Source organism: Schistocerca gregaria, chromosome 7, assembly GCF_023897955.1.
Source record: "Schistocerca gregaria isolate iqSchGreg1 chromosome 7, iqSchGreg1.2, whole genome shotgun sequence".
NCBI classification, from domain to species: Eukaryota; Metazoa; Arthropoda; class Insecta; order Orthoptera; family Acrididae; genus Schistocerca; species Schistocerca gregaria.
Genome location: NC_064926.1, coordinates 324849596 through 324871077, shown reverse-complemented (window position 1 = coordinate 324871077; position 21482 = coordinate 324849596). Strand labels below are relative to the sequence as shown.

General features: G+C 45.4%; 1 protein-coding gene and 1 pseudogene across 1 annotated transcript in view; both read left to right on the top strand.

Annotated features, from left to right (window-relative positions):
- Nucleotides 1-21482, top strand: part of LOC126282387 (ankyrin repeat and SAM domain-containing protein 1A-like) — a 790528-nt gene that overhangs the window by 443560 nt on the left and 325486 nt on the right. The window lies entirely within an intron of this gene.
- On the top strand, nt 12698-12815 carry LOC126282594 (5S ribosomal RNA; annotated as a pseudogene).

The window sequence follows — 21482 nt, the reverse complement described above, 5'->3', positions numbered from 1 at the left end:
AACCTATCTCCGGCTTTAGCCAGGTTTTAGTGTCTGTTAACGATACGAGCATCTGTGATTTCTACTTGCACTTGGAGCTGTACTACTTTCCCAACACAGCTACAATTTACAACTGTTCTTCTGATGGTTTCTAGATCTACGTTCTTCCTGTGTTTGACCTGCACATTTTTAAACTGAAGCGCTTTCTATGTTTCCCCGAGGCCCGTTAATGTAAGAAACCACCCAGTCCACGCCACACAGATCCCGCTACGCTACCTGTGTAGCTGCCTCATGCGTGTAATGGACTCCTGATCTATTTAGCGGAAACCGAAACCCCTCCACCCTAAGGTAGAAGTCGAGGAACCTGCAACCCATATTGTTGCAGAACCATCTGACCCTCTGATTAAGACCCTCCACTCGGCTCTGTACCAGAGACGCGCAATCGATCCTGTCGACTGTGCTGCAAATGGCGAGCTCTGATTTCATCTCGCAAGCAAGACTGGCAGTCTTTACCACTTCTGATATCTGCTCGAAACCAGAGTGAATCTATTCCAATCCAAAGCGACTCACATGGGCCACCAATTGCAGCTGGCTGCAACCTGTGCTCTTCATGGCGTCTGGAAGCAGGCTGAGAGGTTTCCTCTGAAACAGGACAAGTGACTGCGCCTGGCTGAGGAACACCGTCAGTCATATACAGCACTTGGAAGCTGTTTGTCAGACTAACTGGGGAGGCATTACATTCGGCTCGTCGGAAAATCTTTCGCAACCCGTCACGTCCCGAGGCGACCTCCCACTCATCCGTGGGCGAGGAGTCAACCTCAGTGCAAGAAGGAACTGGGCTGGCCGCCGTTGCTGACCGATCGGCTGACTCGTGGGTCGTGCTGGACGTCGGTTGGGTCCGCACGACCCGTCCAGAACAGTGATGCCCAAACTGTACAACCGCAACCAACACAGCCTCGAGCTGACAGTGAAGTGTTACCAACTAATTTCGCATCCGAACGCACAGCAGTCACAGCCCCTATCCATACAAAAGACTGTGGAAAACTAAACTACACTACACTACACTATACATACAAAAACTACTGTCGACATGCGGTACGTAACTCTAATGTAGACTGACGAAAACGTAGGAGCTGTCTCTAATAAATTACAAAACTATCGAAGCATACAGGAGACATTAAATAATCCACGCCTGTTTAGGAACTTGTGAAATATCAAAAAATCGGTTACTTTTCGATACAAACGAAAACGTGAGAACTGTGTCTGTTAAGTAGAAATTCAAAAACTAAACCACCAAAGCACTCAGATGAAACCACGTAATTCACTCCTGGTTAGGAAGTCGTAAAATGTCACAGAATCGGTTTCTTCCCCGTCGCTGCTTGCGTCTCGGCCGGCTGTTGCTGCACGACGGTTTTACATCTGACATTTTAAGTAAATTGCTCACTTTTCGCATCCGAACGCACAGCAGTCACAGCCCCTATCCATACAAAAGACTGTGGAAAACTAAACTACACTACACTACACTATACATACAAAAACTACTGTCGACATGCGGTACGTAACTCTAATGTAGACTGACGAAAACGTAGGAGCAAGATGTGTCCCGAAAAAGCTCAATGAAGACCACAAAAGCAGTGGTGTGGTAATCTGTCGGCAGCTACTGGTCCATGGTCTGTCGTGCTGATAAAACAGAGATTGTTTGAAAACCGGTCCATCACTGGAGATGAAACATAGGTTCTTCACTCTGAACTAGCGGGCAAATGGCACAGCAAGGACTGGAAACACCCCGATTTCAAACCGAAAAGGAATTAAAGAGTCACTCCTCCTCAGCAGGGAGGATGCTCACTGTTCCTTATACGTATTGTACAAGGGCCAGTTCTTGTGCATTACCTGGAAAGGTAGTTAATGTTACAGTGATATGCTCTGTAACGACTTGGTAGCTGCAATTGCAAATTAACGCCGAGGTGTGTTGTCAAGCCGACCTTAGCGGCTGAGCGGTTCTAGGCGCTACAGTCGGGAACCGCGCGACCTGCCTTGGGCATGGATGTGTGTGCTGTCCTTAGGTTAGTTATGTTTAAGTAGTTCCAAGTTCTAGGGGACTGATGACCCCAGAAGTTAAGCCCCATAGTGCTCAGAGCCATTTTTTGTTGTTGTTGTCAAATTATGTTCTTTATTTACTTGGCTACAAGCGTTCTTATATCGCCACTCACCCTGTTCAAACTCTCCAGAAATAGAATTTCGAGGTGTAGGTACATCCTGCACACGTTCCTGATCTGTCTGATTTCCATTTTTTGGCCCACTTACAAATGTTTTAAGAGATCATCGAGTCACTTCCTATGGAGAGGAAAAGGGAGCGGTGTATGCATAGTTTGCTGCTCATCTGCAAAACATTTTACGAGGGTAGTGGAAAGCATACTTGACGATGCAGCAAGTGCTTTGAAAAGCAGAGTGATTGATAAAAAATGTCGTTTATAGTCAAAGGCATAATAGTGCTTGGCTGCGAATGGGCATTGATTGAAATCAGTGGTGAAAGTTAAAAATTTGTGCCCGACCGGGATTCGAACTCAGTTCATCTGCTTACTTTGCCGCTGCTCTGACCATTGAGGCATTTTTTTTTAATCTCATTTTGTTCGTATTTGTTCGTTGAATCTGATCGGGGCGGACGTCGTAAGACACCCTTTTAAGTTCGTGGTTATTCTATTAAGTCAGTTTTTTTGTTACAGAGAGCAGCTAACCCTCTGACCAAAAACGCTGAGCTACCGTGTTGGTTGGGGCATCTGGACACAGCAGTCATTACGACTGCAAGGACAGGTCTAGCACGCCTCCCGTCATACCCAATTTCTCGGATTACTCGCGCACTATAAATATAGCGCCTCTCACACATTATGCTCATTAGTCGCGGCATTTCGCCGATTCCAGTAAGAGTTCGAGCCTGGTGTGCATCTCCCCTGAAGAGATCATTAGTCACATCGCTTTAATACGTAAGATGTCTGTTCTTTCGGACAACTTTGACCCAGCAGCCAGTGTGAAGTGAGACACAAAAGTATTACAGAACTTGGTTTGGAGCGGGCATTGATTGAAAGCACACAGGAGACCCAGATTCGAATCCCAGTCTGGCACAAATTTTCAACTTTCCCCGTTGATTTCAAATAATGCCCATTCGCAGCAGAGATCTGTAGCACCTATGTGTGTTAATTCATATTGGTTGTTGGATAAAAGATGTCGCCTATTCCTTTGGACATGTCCTAAAATTTGTACTGTTGTAATAAATAAGAAAAATATTCTGGAGATACTCTCCGATTTACTCTCGTGTGCTTAGAAGTCTTGCACCTTCCACATCTCCTCCCCCTTCCCTCCACCGCCCAATACACACCCAGATACGCAGAACCTAGTTTGCTTAACACGGCTTCTCAGGATGAGAAAGGCCAGACACAGTTCGCTTTCGAGCTGCACGAGTGAATAAACTGTATACTTCCTCGTCAAAGCGCGGTAATGTAAACTTAATTGCAAAGGCGGATGGTGGTCGCAGAGAGTAGTTGTCGCGGACCGGATTGCGCCTTGGTACCGGCACACCGCTAGCAAGACGAGCCTTGTCAACAGGCTGCGCGCGGCAGGTTATAGCCGACTGTGACCCGAGGCTGTTTGCCGGCGCGCACCGTGCATTCAATTTCATCCTGTGGCAGGTGTACCAACCTCTGTTTACGTCTCTGCCAGAGTAAACAAGCTGCGACTGGTGACAGCGTCTCTTAGCTACGCGGGCGCACCGTTGCCCATTGAGCTACATCAAATCTTAGCACTCGGCTGGAACAACTGTGAGCGTGACCAGACAATCATTTCGTCATGGCTACTTTTGCAAATTCCCTGACTGCTTTAATCTTTCTCGACAAAGCGAAACGTGGCCCCCGCCATGGCAAGAAGTAACTTCAAGTGTCGAGGTGCGGCTACGTTCCCGTTCGTAGCGCGTGTTGTCGTGCAAAGCGACCACGAAAAGTGCCTTTGCACGATGGCTTCTTATTAACGTTGTAAGGTTGCCATTCCTTTTGAAATTTGCCCGAGTGTTCATAAAAGATTATGAAACCAAAGAGATACTAAACACGACCAATTAATGACATGATCTGACTTCAAAGTTTAAGTTCAGAGAGGGCAATGGTCAAGCAAGCGAAAGGTGGGTTTTTCGGAGGTATTGTGTACGACTTCATACACAACGCTAAGGAGAACTGGGATACAGAGTTGTGCGACAACTGTCCTCGTAGGAAAGCTGGACAGGAGCAGCAACGATTAGCGAACAAGGTAACATAGTAAACATAAGATTTACTTTACTTATATTTCTCCAAACGAAAGAAGACTTATTACAAAAACTGCAGCAAGACGTAAAGTTCCAGTATCCCAGTGTCAACAAGAAAGAGGATCGCAGTAGTAAACGCGAACGATGGTCTCTTAGCGAAGAGGCTCCAAGTGCAAGTCGGGCGTCTGGCTGCCGTCTTATATTGCGGCGGCAGGGGGCCCGTAGTCAAGAGCCACTGGAGCCATGGCTCAGTAGGCGTGCACCATTGGGTCTGGCGGTCCCCCACGATGTCTATCGTAGTCTGGCGGAAACTTGCAATTCCGTTGTCAATTTCGCGACGCCTGTGTGGTGATACTGGTACGTGATACCATATGAAGTAACACATTTAATTATTGAATTAGAAAATAAAATGTATCCTCATATTACACAGTTTCAAAATGTACTAGAAAAACTATCATAGTAAAAGACCTAGCAGTAAATATCCAGAGCGATCTTAAGTGGAATGACCATATAAAACAAATAGTGGGAAGCCCGTCCGGCTATCCACGCGGTCTAAAGCTTTGCTTTCAGAGCGGGAAGTTGTGTAGGTCCCCGGCACGAATCCGCCCGGCAGATTAGTATCGAGGTCCGGTGTGCCAGCCAGTCTGAGGATGGTTTATAAGGCGGTTTTCCATCTACCTCGGCGAATGCGGGCTGGTTCTCCTTATTCTGCACAGTTACACTGTGTCGACGATTGCTGCGAAAATACCGTTTCCACGTACGCGTACACCATAATTACTCGACCAAGCAAACAGTTTGGGCTGCACTCGTCTGGTATGAGACGTTCACGGGGGCCTCCATTGGGAGCCAAACCGCACAATAACCCTGGGTTCAGTGTAAGGCATCTGTGGGGTAGGCGGACTGCTGCGGCCTGTTGTGGGGTTGTGAACCACTGAGGGCTACGGTGGGACGAAGCTTCTCTGTCGTTTCTAGGTCCGCAGTTTAATACAATACAATACCATATTTAGTGGGAGAAGCGGATACCAGACTAGGATTCATACGAAGAATCTAACGGAAATGTAACTCATCCACGGGGGAAGTGGCTTACAAGACGCTTCTTCGACCAGTTCTTGAGTACTGTTTCTCAATAAGGGACCCTTACTACGTATGTACGAGGGTGAGTCAAATGAAAACCTTAAATTTGTAATAACAAATCGAAAGTTCGCGCCGTTATCCTGTAAGTAGGTAGGCGGGCTACAAACAGCGTGCAGAATGGCCTTTAGGTGGCAACATAATGCACATGCACACATACCGTCGCAGTATCAGTATAAAGATGGCCGCCCCACTTGCGACTTGCACCAGGGAAGAACAGCGTCCTGTTATTCGGTTTTTGCGTACTAAGGTGTGAAACCTATTGAAATTCATCGACGAATGAAGCTTCAGTACGGTGATGCATGTTTGTCACAGCAGCAAGTCTACGAATGGAGTAGGAAGTTCGCAAACGGTGTGACTTCAGTGGAAGATGCTCCGCGTCCAGGTCAGGCACAACGAGTTGCGACCACACAGAACACTGCAGCAGTTGAAGCTATTGTTGTTGTTGTGGTCTTCAGTCGTGAGACTGGTTTGATGCAGCTCTCCATGCTACTCTATCCTGTGCAAGCCTCTTCATCTCCCAGTACCCACTGCAAACTACTCCTTCTGAAACTGCGTAGTGTAGTTATCTCTTGGTCTCCCTCTACGATTTTTACCCTCCACGCTGCCCTCCAATACTAAATTGGTGATCCCTTGATGCCTCAGAACATGTCCTACCAACCGATCCCTTCTTCTGGTCAAGTTGAGCCACAAACTTCTCTTCTCCCCAATCCTATTCAATACTTCCTCATTAGTTATGTGATCTACCCATCTAATCTTCAGCATTCTTCTGTAGCACCACATTTCGAAAGCTTCTATTCTCTTCTTGTCCAAACTATTTATCGTCCATGTTACACTTCCACACATAGACTCCATACAAATACTTTCAGAAATGACTTTCTGACACTTAAATCTATACTCGATGTTAACAAATTTCTCTTCTTCAGAAACGCTTTCCTTGCCATTACCACTCTACATTTTATATCCTCTCTACTTCGACCATCAGTTATTTTGCTCCCCAAATAGCAAAACTCCTTTACTACTTTAAGTGTCTCATTCCCTAATCCAATACCCTCAACATCACACGACTTAATTCGACTACATTCCATTATCCTCGTTTTGCTTTTGTTGATGTTCATCTTATATCCTCCTTTCAAGACACTGTCCATTCCATTCAACTGCTCTTCCAAGACCTTTGCTGTCTCTGACAGAATTACAATGTCATCGGCGAACCTCAAAGTTTTTATTTCTTCTCCATGGATTTTAATACCTACTCCGAATTTTTCTTTTGTTTCCTTTACTGCTTGCCAAATATACAGATTGAATAACATCGGGGAGAGGCTACAACCCTGTCTTACTCCCTTCCCAACAACTGTTTCCCTTTCATGTTCCTCGACTCTTATAACTGCCATCTGGTTTCTGTACAAATTGTTAATAGCCTTTCGCTCCCTGTATTTTACCCCTGCCACCTTCAGAATTTGAAAGAGAGTATTCCAGTCAACATTGTCAAAAGCTTTCTCTAAGTCTACAAATGCTAGAAACGCAGGTTTGCCCTTCCTTAATCTAGCTTCTAAGATAGTCGTAGGGTCAGTATTGCCTCACGTGTTCCAACATTTCTACGGAATCCAAACTGATCTTCCCCGAGGTCGGATTCTACTACACTCCTGGAAATTGAAATAAGAACACCGTGAATTCATTGTCCCAGGAAGGGGAAACTTTATTGACACATTCCTGGGGGTCAGATACATCACATGATCACACTGACAGAACCACAGGCACATAGACACAGGCAACAGAGCATGCACAATGTCGGCACTAGTACAGTGTATATCCACCTTTCGCAGCAATGCATGCTGCTATTCTCTCATGGAGACGATCGTAGAGATGCTGGATGTAGTCCTGTGGAACGGCTTGCCATGCCATTTCCACCTGGCGTCTCAGTTGGACCAGCGTTCGTGCTGGACGTGCAGACCGCCTGAGACGACGCTTCATCCAGTCCCAAACATGCTCAATGGGCGACAGATCCGGAGATCTTGCTGGCCAGGGTAGTTGACTTACACCTTCTAGAGCACGTTGGGTGGCACGGGATACGTGCGGACGTGCATTGTCCTGTTGGAACAGCAAGTTCCCTTGCCGGTCTAGGAATGGTAGAACGATGGGTTAGATGACGGTTTGGATGTACCGTGCACTATTCAGTGTCCCCTCGACGATCACCAGAGGTGTACGGCCAGTGTAGGAGATCGCTCCCCACACCATGATGCCGGGTATTGGCCCTGTGTGCCTCGGTCGTATGCAGTCCTGATTGTGGCGCTCACCTGCACGGCGCCAAACACGCATACGACCATCATTGGCACCAAGGCAGAAGCGACTCTCATCGCTGAAGACGACACGTCTCCATTCGTCCCTCCATTCACGCCTGTCGCAACACCACTGGAGGCGGGCTGCACGATGTTGGGGCGTGAGCGGAAGACGGCCTAACGGTGTGCGGGACCGTAGCCCAGCTTCATGGAGACGGTTGCGAATGGTCCTCGCCAATACCCCAGGAGCAACAGTGTCCCTAATTTGCTGGGAAGTGGCGGTGCGGTCCCCTACGGCACTGCGTATGATCCTACGGTCTTGGCGTGCATCCGTGCGTCGCTGCGGTCCGGTCCCAGGTCGACGGGCACGTGCACCTTCCGCCGACCACTGGCGCCAACATCGATGTACTGTTGAGACCTCACGTCCCACGTGTTGAGCAATTCGGCGGTACGTCCACCCGGCCTCCCGCATGCCCACTATACGCCCTCGCGCAAAGTCCGTCAACTGCACATACGGTTCACGTCCACGCTGTCGCGGCATGCTACCAGTGTTAAAGACTGCGATGGAGCTCCGTATGCCACGGCAAACTGACGGCGGCGGTGCACAAATGCTGCGCAGCTAGCGCCATTCGACGGCCAGCACCACGGTTCCTGGTGTGTCCGCTGTGCCGTGCGTGTGATCATTGCTTGTACAGCCCTCTCGCAGTGTCCGGAGCAAGTATGGTGGGTCTGACACACCGGTGTCAATGTGTTCTTTTTTCCATTTCCAGGAGTGTAGTTTTTCCATTCGTCTGTAAAGAATTCGCGTTAGTATTTTGCAGCTGTGACTTATTAAACTGATAGTTCGATAATTTTCACATCTGTCAACACCTGCTTTCTTTGGGATTGGAATTATTATATTTTTCTTGAAGTCTGAGGGTATTTCACCTGTCTCATACATCTTGCTCACCAGATGGTAGAGTTTTGTCAGGACTGGCTTTCCCATGGCCGTCAGTAGTTCCAATGGGATGTTGTCTACTCCGGGGGCCTTGTTTCGACTTAGGTCTTTCAGTGCTCTGTCAAACTCTTCCCGCAGTATCGTATCTCCCATTTCATCTTCATCTACATCCTCTTCCATTTCCATAATATTGTCCTCAAGTACATCGCCCTTATATAGACGCTCTATATACTCCTTCTACCTTTCTGCTTTCCCTTCTTTGCTTAGAACTGGGTTTCCATCTGAGCTCTTGATGTTCATACAAGTGGTTCTCTTATCTCCAAAGGTCTCTTTAATTTTCCTGTAGACAGTATCTATCTTACCCCTTGTGAGATAAGCCTCTACTTCCTTACATTTGTCCTCTAGGCATCCCTGATTAGCCATTTTGCACTTCCTGTCGATCTCATTTTTGAGACGTTTGTATTCCTTTTTGCCTGCTTCATTTACTGCGTTTTTATATTTTCTCCTTTCATTAATTAAATTCAATATTTCTTCTGTTACCCAAGGATTTCTACTCGCCCTCGTCTTTTTACCTACTTGATCCTCTGCTGCCTTCACTACTTCATCCCTCAGAGCTATCCGTTCTTCTTCTACTGTATTTCTTTCCCCCATTCCTGTCAATTGCTCCCTTATGCTCTCCCTGAAACTCTGTACAACCTCTGGTTCTTTCAGTTTATCCAGGTCCCATCTCCTTAAATTCCCACCTTTTTGCAATTTCTTCAGTTTTAATCTACAGGTCATAACCAATAGATTGTGGTCAGAGTCCACATCTGCCCCTGAAAATGTCTTACAATTTAAAACCCGGTTCCTGAATCTCTGTCTTACCATTATATAATCTATCTGAAACCTGTCAGTATCTCCAAGCTTCTTCCATGTATACAGCTTTCTTTTATGATTCTTGAACCAAGTGTTACCTATAATTAAGTTGTGGTCTGTGCATAATTCTACCAGGCGGCTCCCTCTTTCTTTTCTTTGCCCCAGTCCATATTCACCTACTATGTTTCCTTCTCTCTCTTTTCCTACTACCGAATTCCAGTCTCCCATGACCATTAAATTTTCGTCGCCCTTCACTATCTGAATAATTTCTTTGATTTGATCTACATTTCATCAATTTCTTCGTCATCTGCAGAGCTAGTTGGCATATAAACTTGTACTACTGTAGTAGGTGTGGCTTCGTATCTATCTTGGCCACAATAATGCGTTCAATGCTGTTTGTAGTAGCTTACCCGGAATCCTATTTTCCTATTCATTATTAAACCTACTCCTGCATTACCCCTATTTGATTTTGTGTTTATAACCCTGTAGTCACCTGACCAGAAGTCTTGTTCCTCCTGCCACCGAACTTCACTAATTCCCACTATATCTAACTTTAACCTATCCATTTACATTTTTAAATTTTCTAACCTACCTGTCCGATTAAGGGATCTGACATTCCACGCTCCGATCCGTAGAATGCCAGTTTTCTTTCTCCTGATAAGGACATCCCCTTGAGTAGTCCCCGCCCGGAGATCCGAATGGGGGACTATTTTACCTCCGGAATATTTTACCCAAGAGGAAGCCATCATCATTTAATAATACAGTAAAGCTGCATGCCCTCGGGAAAAATTACGGCCGTAGTTTCCCCTTGCTTTCAGCCGTTCGCAGTACCAGCACAGCAAGGCCGTTTTGGTAATTGTTACAAGGCCAGATCAGTCAATCATCCAGACTGTTGCCCCTGCAACTACTGAAAAGGCTGCTGCCCCTCTTCAGGAACCACAAGTTTGTCTGGCCTCTCAACAGATACCCCTCCGTTGTGGTTGAACCTACGGTACGGCCATCTGTATCGCTGAGGCACGCAAGCCTCCCCACCAACGGCAAGGTCCATGGTTCACGGGGGGAGGTGTTGAAGCCATAGTGAAGGAAAACCGCCGAGTGACACTGAATGACATTGTAGCATGTTTACAGATTAGCCATGGGTTAGCACACCACATTGTGCATGATGTGCTCCAGTTTCACAAAGTGTCTACAAGATGTGTGCCACGGCAGCTGGCTCCTGGAATGAGAGAACGACGTGTTGATACTTGGGAAGAACTTCTTCGGCGCTCTGAACGAGAAGGTGATGGCTTCCTTGCAAGAATCGTTACTGGGGACGAAACCTGGGTTCACTCCCACCAACCGGAAACGAAGAGAGCAAGCAATTAATGGCGCCACACCTCATCACCAAAACCAAGGAAGTTTCGAACAGAACCATCAGCAGGGAAGGTTATGCTGACTCTCGTCTGGGGCGAAAAAGGCGCCATTTTGGAGAATTGCATGCCCAGGCGGACCACTGTCACCAGTGAATCATACACAGATCTCCTAAAAAAATCATCTGCGCCCTGCAACCAAATCAAAACGACGTGGATTGCTGTCAGCATGTGTCCTTTTTGAACATGATAATGCAAAGCCCCACACTGCCCGTACAACAGTTGCGGCAGTCACAGACCTGCATTTTGAGTGTCTTTCTCATCCACCAGTCCTTGCCCCAAGTGATTTCCATATTTTTGGACCACTCAAAGACGCAATGGGAGGGAAGAAGTTCCTTTCTGATAAAGAGGTACGTCATTCGGTGCATGAATGGTTGCGCGGACTACCAAAAGAATTTTTTTCTAAAGGAATTTGTGCACTTTGTAAGCGCTGGAGAACTTGCATTCAGCGTGGGGGAGATTATGTCGTGTTGAAAAGTGATACATCTTTGTACCGCTTCTGCACAATAAATAATATTTAAAAAAATATCTAACGTTTTCATTTGACTCACCGTCGTATTAAACCAAGAAGGAGTTGTCCGACAGAAAATGAAATTGGTAGACGCGTTTCTACACCTGAAAGATGATCTCTATTGAAATTTTCGAACCAGTTGCGTTAGAGGGGCATTAGTAGCGAAACTATGAGGATAGAAATCAGGTTTACTTTAAATGCATGCTGTAACGGTCGTGATCGTTAGTTATCTTGGAGACTGGACGTTGTGAGTTGATGGTAGTCAAAAGCCTTTCAGGCGACAAGACGCTATTACCACAACATCTCACTGACTTTGACCGGGGTCGTGCAGTTGGGCTCGAGAAGCTGGACGTTCTTTTGGCGATACTGCAGAAAGACGTGGCAGGAATGTAGCCACTGTACATGATTGCTTGCAGCGAAGGTCACCGAAAGGTACGGTTGCAAGACAACCAGGCTCCGGACGGCCTCGATGGCGCCAAGGAGAGGGAAGGCCATCGTTTTCGGCGTATGGCTCTGGTGCATCGTACTGCATCTGTAGCAGCAATCTGGGCAGCAGTTGGGCCACAGTGACGTAACGAACTGATACAAATAGATTACTTTAAGAACAGCTCCGAAGCAGTCCCCCTCTACAGTGGATTGTAGTGATCCTCCATTTGCGACTTCAATGGTGTCAAGAGACAGCCAATGGGAGAGCAGTGTGAGGTCTCTCGTGTTTCCTGATGGACGTTGATTCAGTCTCGGTGCCAGTGACAGCCGTGAGTTGGTTTGGAGGTGGCCAGTTGAGGGCTTGCAACCAACCTGTCTGTATGCTAGACACACTGGGTCTACACCTGGAGTTATGGTCTGGAGTGCGATCTCGTATGACAGCAGGAGCACTCTCACTGTTACCCACGCACCCTGGCTGCAAAATTATACGTCAGTCTGGTGATACGACCTATTGTGCTGCCAGTCATGAACAGCATTCCAGAGGGTGCTTTCCAACAGGATAACGCTTGCCTACATACCGCTGTTGTAACCAAGCTTGCATTACAGTGTGTTAACATGTTGCCTTACCTTCTCGATCACCAGATCTGTCTCCAATCGTCCTTATATGAGACACCATCGGATGAAAATTCCAGCGGCATCCACAAACAGCATTAGCCGTCGCTGTATTGACCAACGAAGTGCAAGAGGCAACTCAATCCCACGAACTGACGTCCAGCACCTTCAAAACACAATGCATGCACGTTTCCATGCTTGCACTCAACATTCTGGCGGATACACTGGTTGTTACTGTGCCAGCATTTTATTTTTGCAATGACTTATCTCCTGCTTGCCAACGGCCTTGCCGCAGTGGTAACACCGTTTCCCGTGAGATCACCGAAGTTAAGCGCTGTCGGTCTGGGCTAGCACTTGGATGGGTGACCATCTGGTATTCTGAGCGCTGTTAGCAAGTGGGGCGCACTCAGCCCTTGTGAGGCAAACTGACGAGCTACTTGACGGAGAAGCGGCTCCGGTCTCGTAAACTGATATACGGCCGGGAGAGCGGTATGCTGACTACATGCCCCTCCATATCCGCATCCAGTAACGCCTGTGGGCTGAGGATGACACGATGGCCGTCGGTACCTTTGGACCTTCATGGCCTGTTCGGGAGGAGTTTGTTATCACCTGCTTATTAACTTGTGATCTTTCAATGCTTTCACCTAAATATGTCATCTAGACAAATGTATCCCGAAATTTCATTACTTTACATTAATGATTTTTTTTAGTGTTGCGATTTTTTTCTGTGAGTGCACATGAAAAATCCATTACAGTACACGAACATGTCTGATGTACAAAGTTAGCCATTATGAATGAGGACAAAAGTCGAATCAGTACATTCAATATCCCTACCGAACGTTACTGCGAAAATTTATATAAAAGCAATTTTACAGAATGCGCAGAAAGAGTCTTGCGAGTGGGACAACCGGTTCATAAGTCACTTGAATCCACAGATGGTTCACTCAGAGACGGATACCTATAACAACGTTTCCTGCTGCAACCGGAAACGAGAACCAAAGCATAACATTAATCACAGCAAGTCCACATGTGAAATGCAGCGCAGAAAGGAATCGGTTTTACCGAATTTCAACACTCACGAGTTTTCCAGTCACGAGAATGAAACCCGAATGCTGGCAGCTTGGTGCTTCGTTTAAAATTTCTGGTCGAATGCGCCTATAACAAAGCAAAGACACAAGAGAAGGGTATCAGACACTTCTGCTCCAGTAATGCCGCCCATGTCGAGGCACAAGGCGAAAAGGCTTTGCATTTCAGACCGCTCGAGACGAGCGCACTGATTGGTTGGCACCGATCAAAAATCTGGCACCTATCCTCCCTGTTTGGCGAAGGCGTACTGGTCCTATGGACAGGGACGATTGGTGATTGATGGTCTGTGAGGTGCGGGAAACCGTTACCGCTATTTCATTTATAAGTAACAGGTACTTTTCAGTTTTCGTATGACGTCGGTTACAACAGGTGTTTTTCATTTTTTTACCAGTGACCAAGTAAGCAAACCGAAATATCAGTTAGCCGTACCAGCAGTGGTAAAATTTTTCGCTTTTACGTAAATCTTTCTTTAAAAAGGAGTAATTGTTATTCGTTAAATATTTATTGGTTTGAAATATTGCGTTATTATAGAAAATAAGAAAAGCGATCAGTGCAATTTTGATAAACAATGTCGACAGAAACTTGCAACAAACACATTGCATAAGAACTGGTGCTGCACTGGTGAGAAAATAACGTCCCTGTTGGCGAGTGTCGTGGTGTAATGTTTGCGTGTACGTGCAGTGTGCAATATTTGCTGCCACCTGGTTCAAATGGCTCTGAGCACTATAGGACTTTCTATCTGAGGTCATCAGTCCCCTAGACTTAGAACTACTTAAACCTAACTACCTAAGGACGTCACACACATCCATGCCGGAGGCAGGATTCGAACCTGCGACGTAGCGGTCGCGCGGCTCCAGACTGTAGTGCCTAGAACCGCTCGGCCACTCCGGCCTGCACGACTTGCGTCTACAACGCTACGGATGAAAATAGTAGAAGTGTTCCTAACACTGAAACTTACTTATTTGCATATTATCTTCTCCAGATTCTGTTTTCTACATCTTGAGCCTGAAATAGTAAATTTGTTCTACTTGCGTGGGGAAACCTTCACCCCAAATTTGATCATAAAAGAAAAAAATAGGACTTTTTGGCTGTGCCATAGGCACACCAGGCAAAACTGATTCAGTTATTTGAAAAATAAAGGAAAGATTTTCCTTACAATATGTGGAATTGTGCGCTCTTGTGGAGAAAAGTGTGTTGCACAGTTGGCTAGGAAATAATCTTGGAGTATAATTGTCTAACTGAAACAAAATATTTATATTATTTCGGTCAACTAGTTTATCATTTAGCATTTAAACACGTGTCCATATTTCTCTGAACTCAGTACACTTTCGAGAACTCATTTTTGTGTAGCACGGTGTTCTTCTGTGTGTCTCGCACCGGTTGTCATTTGGCGAAGTCTAAAAGTCATGACAACATCTCTGACCAAGATCTGGCATGAGCATCTTCTCGTCTATGCCAATTTCGTCACGACATTAAAGATTCTTTTAGTCCACTGGACTCTGCCATTCGTCTTGTCTGACCACATAAGCGGACTCTGCGTTTGTGCATTGCGTCTGTCATCTCCTTTGTTCTGACGTATGCTCGTATGTTGTGTTTAGACTACGTTACGCAGATCTCATTTATGGACTGCCCACTAAGACAGTAGTGTTCATCGTAATTTGTTTTCATTCAAATGTATTTCTAGTCTTTTTTTCGTAGAAGGCAAACCATTCAGATCATATACAGCAACTCGCCTGATGACTTTACAACGTTAATGAATTTCTGCATTTATAGAAAAGTGTTTCCTTTTCGTATATGTCCCTGCTGGTCTGGAAGTCCATTTGCATTTTCCTGTCTCTTGACGTTAAGACTATTTTTTATGGACAATTCCGCTATATACCTCCATCAAAATATTCACATTTTTACTCTTACTACTACTACTATTACTATTATTATTAGTATTTGCATTATTAGTCACACAGGTTATTTGCGAATAAGAGTCTTTTCGTGGTTTTCGTGGTTTACCTGTTTCATGTTGGTGGCCGTTATTAAGACTGACACAATGAAGTGTCGTGATGATGATGACGATGACAGAGAGAAAACAAAGAACGAAACCTTTGTTCATCATGTAGCCTCCTCTCCACTAATTGCTTCCCCAAGCGATGTGCTGCAGTTTTAAGACACTGACACTATTTTCAGGAGGAGCAGAGTACAGATTTCCGTGTGGTCACCCAGATTTGGGTTCATGTGGAATCCTTAAATATCTTACTGTATATTATCTATCTCAAAATCAGACTGACTGATTTTAAAAATGAAACTTGCCGCGCTTTCTTTCTGTAGGAACTAACTTTAAGGTTTCTAATTGTGAAAGAATAACAAATCAACTATTTATTGGAACCAGGCCGTAACAACCTGTAATTAATGATAATTATTTACTCATCCGCCAGGCATGTTTGTAACATGTTGCAAGTTTCGATTCAATAAGTAATTAAAAGTATATACATTACGATTTTGTTTTATTAGCGCAGTCAAATATGTCAAACTAACAAGGGCGGATGGGAGAGGGGTAGGGTTGTTAGGATTGGACAAAGAAACTGGAGAGAAATCGCTAGAGGGCTGGTGTGTGTGTGTGTGTGTGTGTGTGTGTGTGTGTGTGTGTGTGTGTGTGTGTGTGAGAGAGAGAGAGAGAGAGAGAGAGAGAGAGAAAGATATGTCGCTGGTAAGTAGCGTTCTAATGAGCCACACACAACTTTTGGTGTCACGGTGTTCATTTTGGTGCATACAAGATACTGTGGTGATTCTGGTCTAGTGCTGCACTCTGTTTCCTGGTGTCACAAGCTTTTTGGTTTCCCTGTCTTGTATTCTACAACAAATCAAATGAGATTCCTGCTGTCGCATTTTCATTTACGTAAGATGAAGCGGAATTTCGTTACGTTACGTACGTACGGGTCGTGTTTTATGGTTTGTATTTTAAATGTAGTGTTTATGAGATGGAAGTAGGGGCATGAGAAACAACAAAAACCAAAAACCCGATAAAATTAATAAGCTATGCAATCTGGCCGATTTATCTACGTCTAAATCCAGACTTGGTAAATCCTTGAAGAGATTGGCAGATGGTAGCTCCTATTGTACCTTCTATTCTATTTTGCATGTCGAGCGCAGGAGGAACGACTGCCGAAATGCCTCTGTACACGCTGTAATCAATCTAATCTTGTCCACTCACAAGGGGAAGGCCTCAGAGACAGCCAACCGATTCGACTCAGATTTGGCAGGTCGCTTGTGTACCACCTAAAACGAAGGAATCTAAGATATTTTGGGTCAACACCCCCGCGTTTTTGAGAAAATCACCCCTAAAGGTTATGAGGAGCAACCGACTCTAAATTGGCGGGCTCGATAGATAATTGTAAATAGAGCATTTTTCATCAGCAGGTATGGGGTCCGAAAACGGATACTTTTCCAGAAATCGAGGTAAGAAACTTTTACAACTGCCGCGTCTGTACCCACATGGTCAACGCTTGTCGCCTACAGCGCCGATAACGCCGACACGGTAGCTCAGCGTGTTCGGTCAGAGGGGTAGCGGCCCTCTGTAATAAAAAAAACTGAGTTAATTGATCAACCAAGGAACTTAAACGGATGTCTTACGACGTCCGCCCCGAGCAGATCCAACGAACAAAAGCGAACAAAATGAGATTAAAAAAAATTAAATAAATAAAGAAAATAGCGCAACGGCGAATGTAACTGGCTGAGAATCGGAAAACCCGGGTTAGAATCTTGAAGAAACCTAGCGGATGTTATTCTTCTCGTTTGTACTTTTCCCTTTCTCAATTGATAGGGATAGGAGGGTTAATAAGGTAAGTAAATTAATAAGGAATGATAATAATAACGTAGGCAAACCAATTTCCCAAACGCCGTGAGTTAGTAAAGTACTAAACTTTTAAGCCTTGTCACATGAAAACAAGTCCGAGTAAGAGTGCTGCGAATTCCTCACGAGTGATCACAGACAGCCAACCGCGCGGCGCTTGTTTACAGCGAGGCACGGGACAGAACGCACGCGGGGAGAGTTTTGTTGTCCCGGTTGCCTTTTCGTCATATCATAGGGAAGGAACAGTGTAACTGTCGAAAGATTGCTTTCATTAGATGCTCTTGGTGCCGTGAGTATATTTGTTTCGAATGCTTATATGACAAGTACCATACATCTAGTTGTTCGAAGAAAAGTGAGGACACGTGACAGTGACTGGAAGAGTCATTGTAAAGTGACCTGCAGTAACATTTTAGTTGTTTACTATCCCAAGAGGTTTGAGAAATTTATTTGCCTACCTTATTATCATTCCTTGTTGATTTACTTATCTTATTAACCCTCCTATCCCTATCAATTGAGAGATGGGAAAATACAAACCAAAAGAATAACATCCACTACGTTTCTTCGAGATTCGCCGCCAGTTATCTTGGCCGTTGCGCTGTCGGTGCTGTCGGCGAAAAGCGTTCACCATGTGGGTACAGAAGCGGCAGTTGTAAAAGTTTCTTACTTCGATTTCTGGAAAAGTATGCGTTTTCGGACCCCATACCTGGTGATGAAAAATGCACTTCCGCATATACAGGGTGTAAATTTTAAGTTGACAAACCAGAATAACTCGAAAAATAAGCATTACACGAAAGAATGTGTAGAATCCAAAGTTGATTATTTTCGAGGGTGACATCTGCTTGTGCTAAAATTAGCCCCCTGGGGGTGGGGCGGGAGGCAACTTTAAAATTTCAAATGGGAACCCCCATTTTTATTGCAGAATAAGAGTCTACATAAAATACTACGTACATTTTGTCTTAAACATTTGTTTTGGTTCTTGGTAGTTGGCGTTGTAATTGAAGAAAATCCATGTTCTCATTTTTGCGTGGAAAATGGTTAGGATAAATAAAAATACTTATTTACTTAGTAAATTTTGATTCGCTAAAACTAAAAGTCTCCCTCCCTCCCCATAGGGTGTGGTTGGAGAGGGAAATTAGAGTTTTACAAATTAGTTTTTATCCGGAGATTCGGATAAGTTTTGTTTGTTTCGTGGTCCTCTCTCTCAAACCCCACCCTAAGGGGAGAGACGGAGAGTTTTAATTTTAGCGAATCAAAATTTATGAAGCAAATAAGTATTTTTTATTTGTCCGTAACAATTTCCCACGCAAAAATGAGAACATGGATTTTCTTGAATTACAGCGCCAACTACCAGGAATCAAAACAAATGGTTAACCCAAAATGTAAGTAGTTTTTTTATGTAGAATCTGATAATTCACTTAGAAAAATGGGGGCTCCCACCTGAAATTTTAAAGTTGCCTCCCACCCCACCCCCAGGGGGCCGGGAAGGCGGGCTAATTTTAGCACCAACAGATGTACCCCTCGAAAATAATGAACTTTGGATTCTAGGCATTTTTTCGTGTGAAGCTTATTTTTCGAATTATTCTGGTTTGTCAGCTTAAAATTTACACTGTGTATAAATAGTTTGGTACAGGTTCGACAAACTAGAGCAGTATTTTAGAATATATTATATACTGCACAAAAGTTTTGTAAATAATTTCCCTTGTGGACAGATTGCGCTTTCCAGGTACCCCACCAATTAATCAAAGTCTGACGCCTGATTTACTTACGACTGAGCCTTTGAGAATATTCCGTTTCATTTCTCTACAAAGTAATACAGCCAGGTATTTGTGTGAAAGCACTAACTACCTGATGTGCGAGAGTAATGACTAAAGTCGTGACTCAGTGATATTCTAGTCATAGGATAATATGTCTTTGCTTCTCGTGAAGTGCACAGCTTCACATTTCCGAACATTTGAAGCCGATTTTGACATTTTGCACACCATTTCGACATTTTATCAAGATCTTACTCGATAATAGCGCAGTTTTTTTTCAGTTAGTACTTAACCAGTAAACCCCTAATTCTTTAAAGTATCGCACTCTCATGTGTAAAAGAGCTTCAGACGTCGTATTAATTTACAAATGAGATAAGTTGTTAAATATCTGATGTTGAGCAAATAAGTGAGAAAAAGTTGAGAAAAACTTTGAAATTTTGCTTGAAGTTTGTTGTAAGTTATGAAATAGTGAATGAATAAAGACGCGGTAATTTACGCTCCACTTTACCCAGAAGCTAGTTGTTAAGGAATCTCAATTATTATGACTCGATATCTCCTGAACTACGCGTCAAACAGTGATATAATTTTGCAAGTAAATTCAGTGGTATATGTGGATACTGTTTGCAACATCTGTTGTGAATCCAGTCGGTGGTAAGGAAGTAATAAATTAAAACGTAATATCTGATGATGAAGTTTTACTGCGTGAACAGCGAAAGCTTAGTATGTGCATAAACTTTCTTCCTTTCATGATTTTGACGGGCGTGTCAGCGTGAAGAACTTTCGCAAAGGTTTAGACTTATGTATATAGTTTGTTTTAAGTCTCCCTCGTTCTCAGATACTGAATGAATAAAACTGGGTATCTGCACACAGTCAGTTATGCTGCCTCAAGGCAAAAACACTATTGCTAACTGTAATATGTACTTATCTTCCTGTATTAAAATTTAACCTCGAAATGAGTGGATTTTAGCGGAATCTGAAATTTTTACATTCAGTCAATAATCACGCGAAATGTTGAAAATTACACACTCCTGGAAATGGAAAAAAGAACACATTGACACCGGTGTGTCAGACCCACCATACTTGCTCCGGACACTGCGAGAGGGCTGTACAAGCAATGATCACACGCACGGCACAGCGGACACACCAGAAACCGCGGTGTTGGCCATCGAATGGCGCTAGCTGCGCAGCATTTGTGCACCGCCGCCGTCAGTGTCAGACAGTTTGCCGTGGCATACGGAGCTCCATCGCAGTCCTTAACACTGGTAGCATGCCGCGACAGCGTGGACGTGAACCGTATGTGCAGTTGACGGACTTTGAGCGAGGGCGTATAGTGGGCATGCGGGAGGCCGGGTGGACGTACCGCCGAATTGCTCAACACGTGGGGTGTGAGGTCTCCACAGTACATCGATGTTGTCGCCAGTGGTCGGCGGAAGGTGCACGTGCCCGTCGAACTGGGACCGGACCGCAGCGACTCACGGATGCACGCCAAGACCGTAGGATCCTACGCAGTGCCGTAGGGGACCGCACCGCCACTTCCCAGCAAATTAGGGACACTGTTGCTCCTGGGGTATCGGCGAGGACCATTCGCAACCGTCTCTATGAAGCTGGGCTACGGTCCCGCACACCGTTAGGCCGTCTTCCGCTCACGCCCCAACATCGTGCAGCCCGCCTCCAGTGGTGTCGCGACAGGCGTGAATGGAGGGACGAATGGAGACGTGTCGTCTTCAGCGATGAGAGTCGCTTCTGCCAATGATGGTCGTATGCGTGTTTGGCGCCGTGCAGGTGAGCGCCACAATCAGGACTGCATACGACCGAGGCACACAGGGCCAACACCGGGCATCATGGTGTGGGGAGCGATCTCCTACACTGGCCGTACACCTCTGGTGATCGTCGAGGGGACACTGAATAGTGCACGGTACATCCAAACCGTCATCGAACCCATCGTTCTACCATTCCTAGACCGGCAAGGGAACTTGCTGTTCCAACAGGACAATGCACGTCCGCATGTATCCGGTGCCACCCAACGTGCTGTAGAAGGTGTAAGTCAACTACCCTGGCCAGCAAGATCTCCGGATCTGTCCCCCATTGAGCATGTTTGGGACTGGATGAAGCGTCGTCTCACGCGGTCTGCACGTCCAGCACGAACGCTGGTCCAACTGAGGCGCCAGGTGGAAATGGCATGGCAAGCCGTTCCACAGGACTACATCCAGCATCTCCATGGGAGAATAGCAGCCTGCATTGCTGCGAAAGGTGGATTTACACTGTACTAGTGCCGACATTGTGCATGCTCTGTTGCCTGTGTCTATGTGCCTGTGGTTCTGTCAGTGTGATCATGTGATGTATCTGACCCCAGGAATGTGTCAATAAAGTTTCCCCTTCCTGG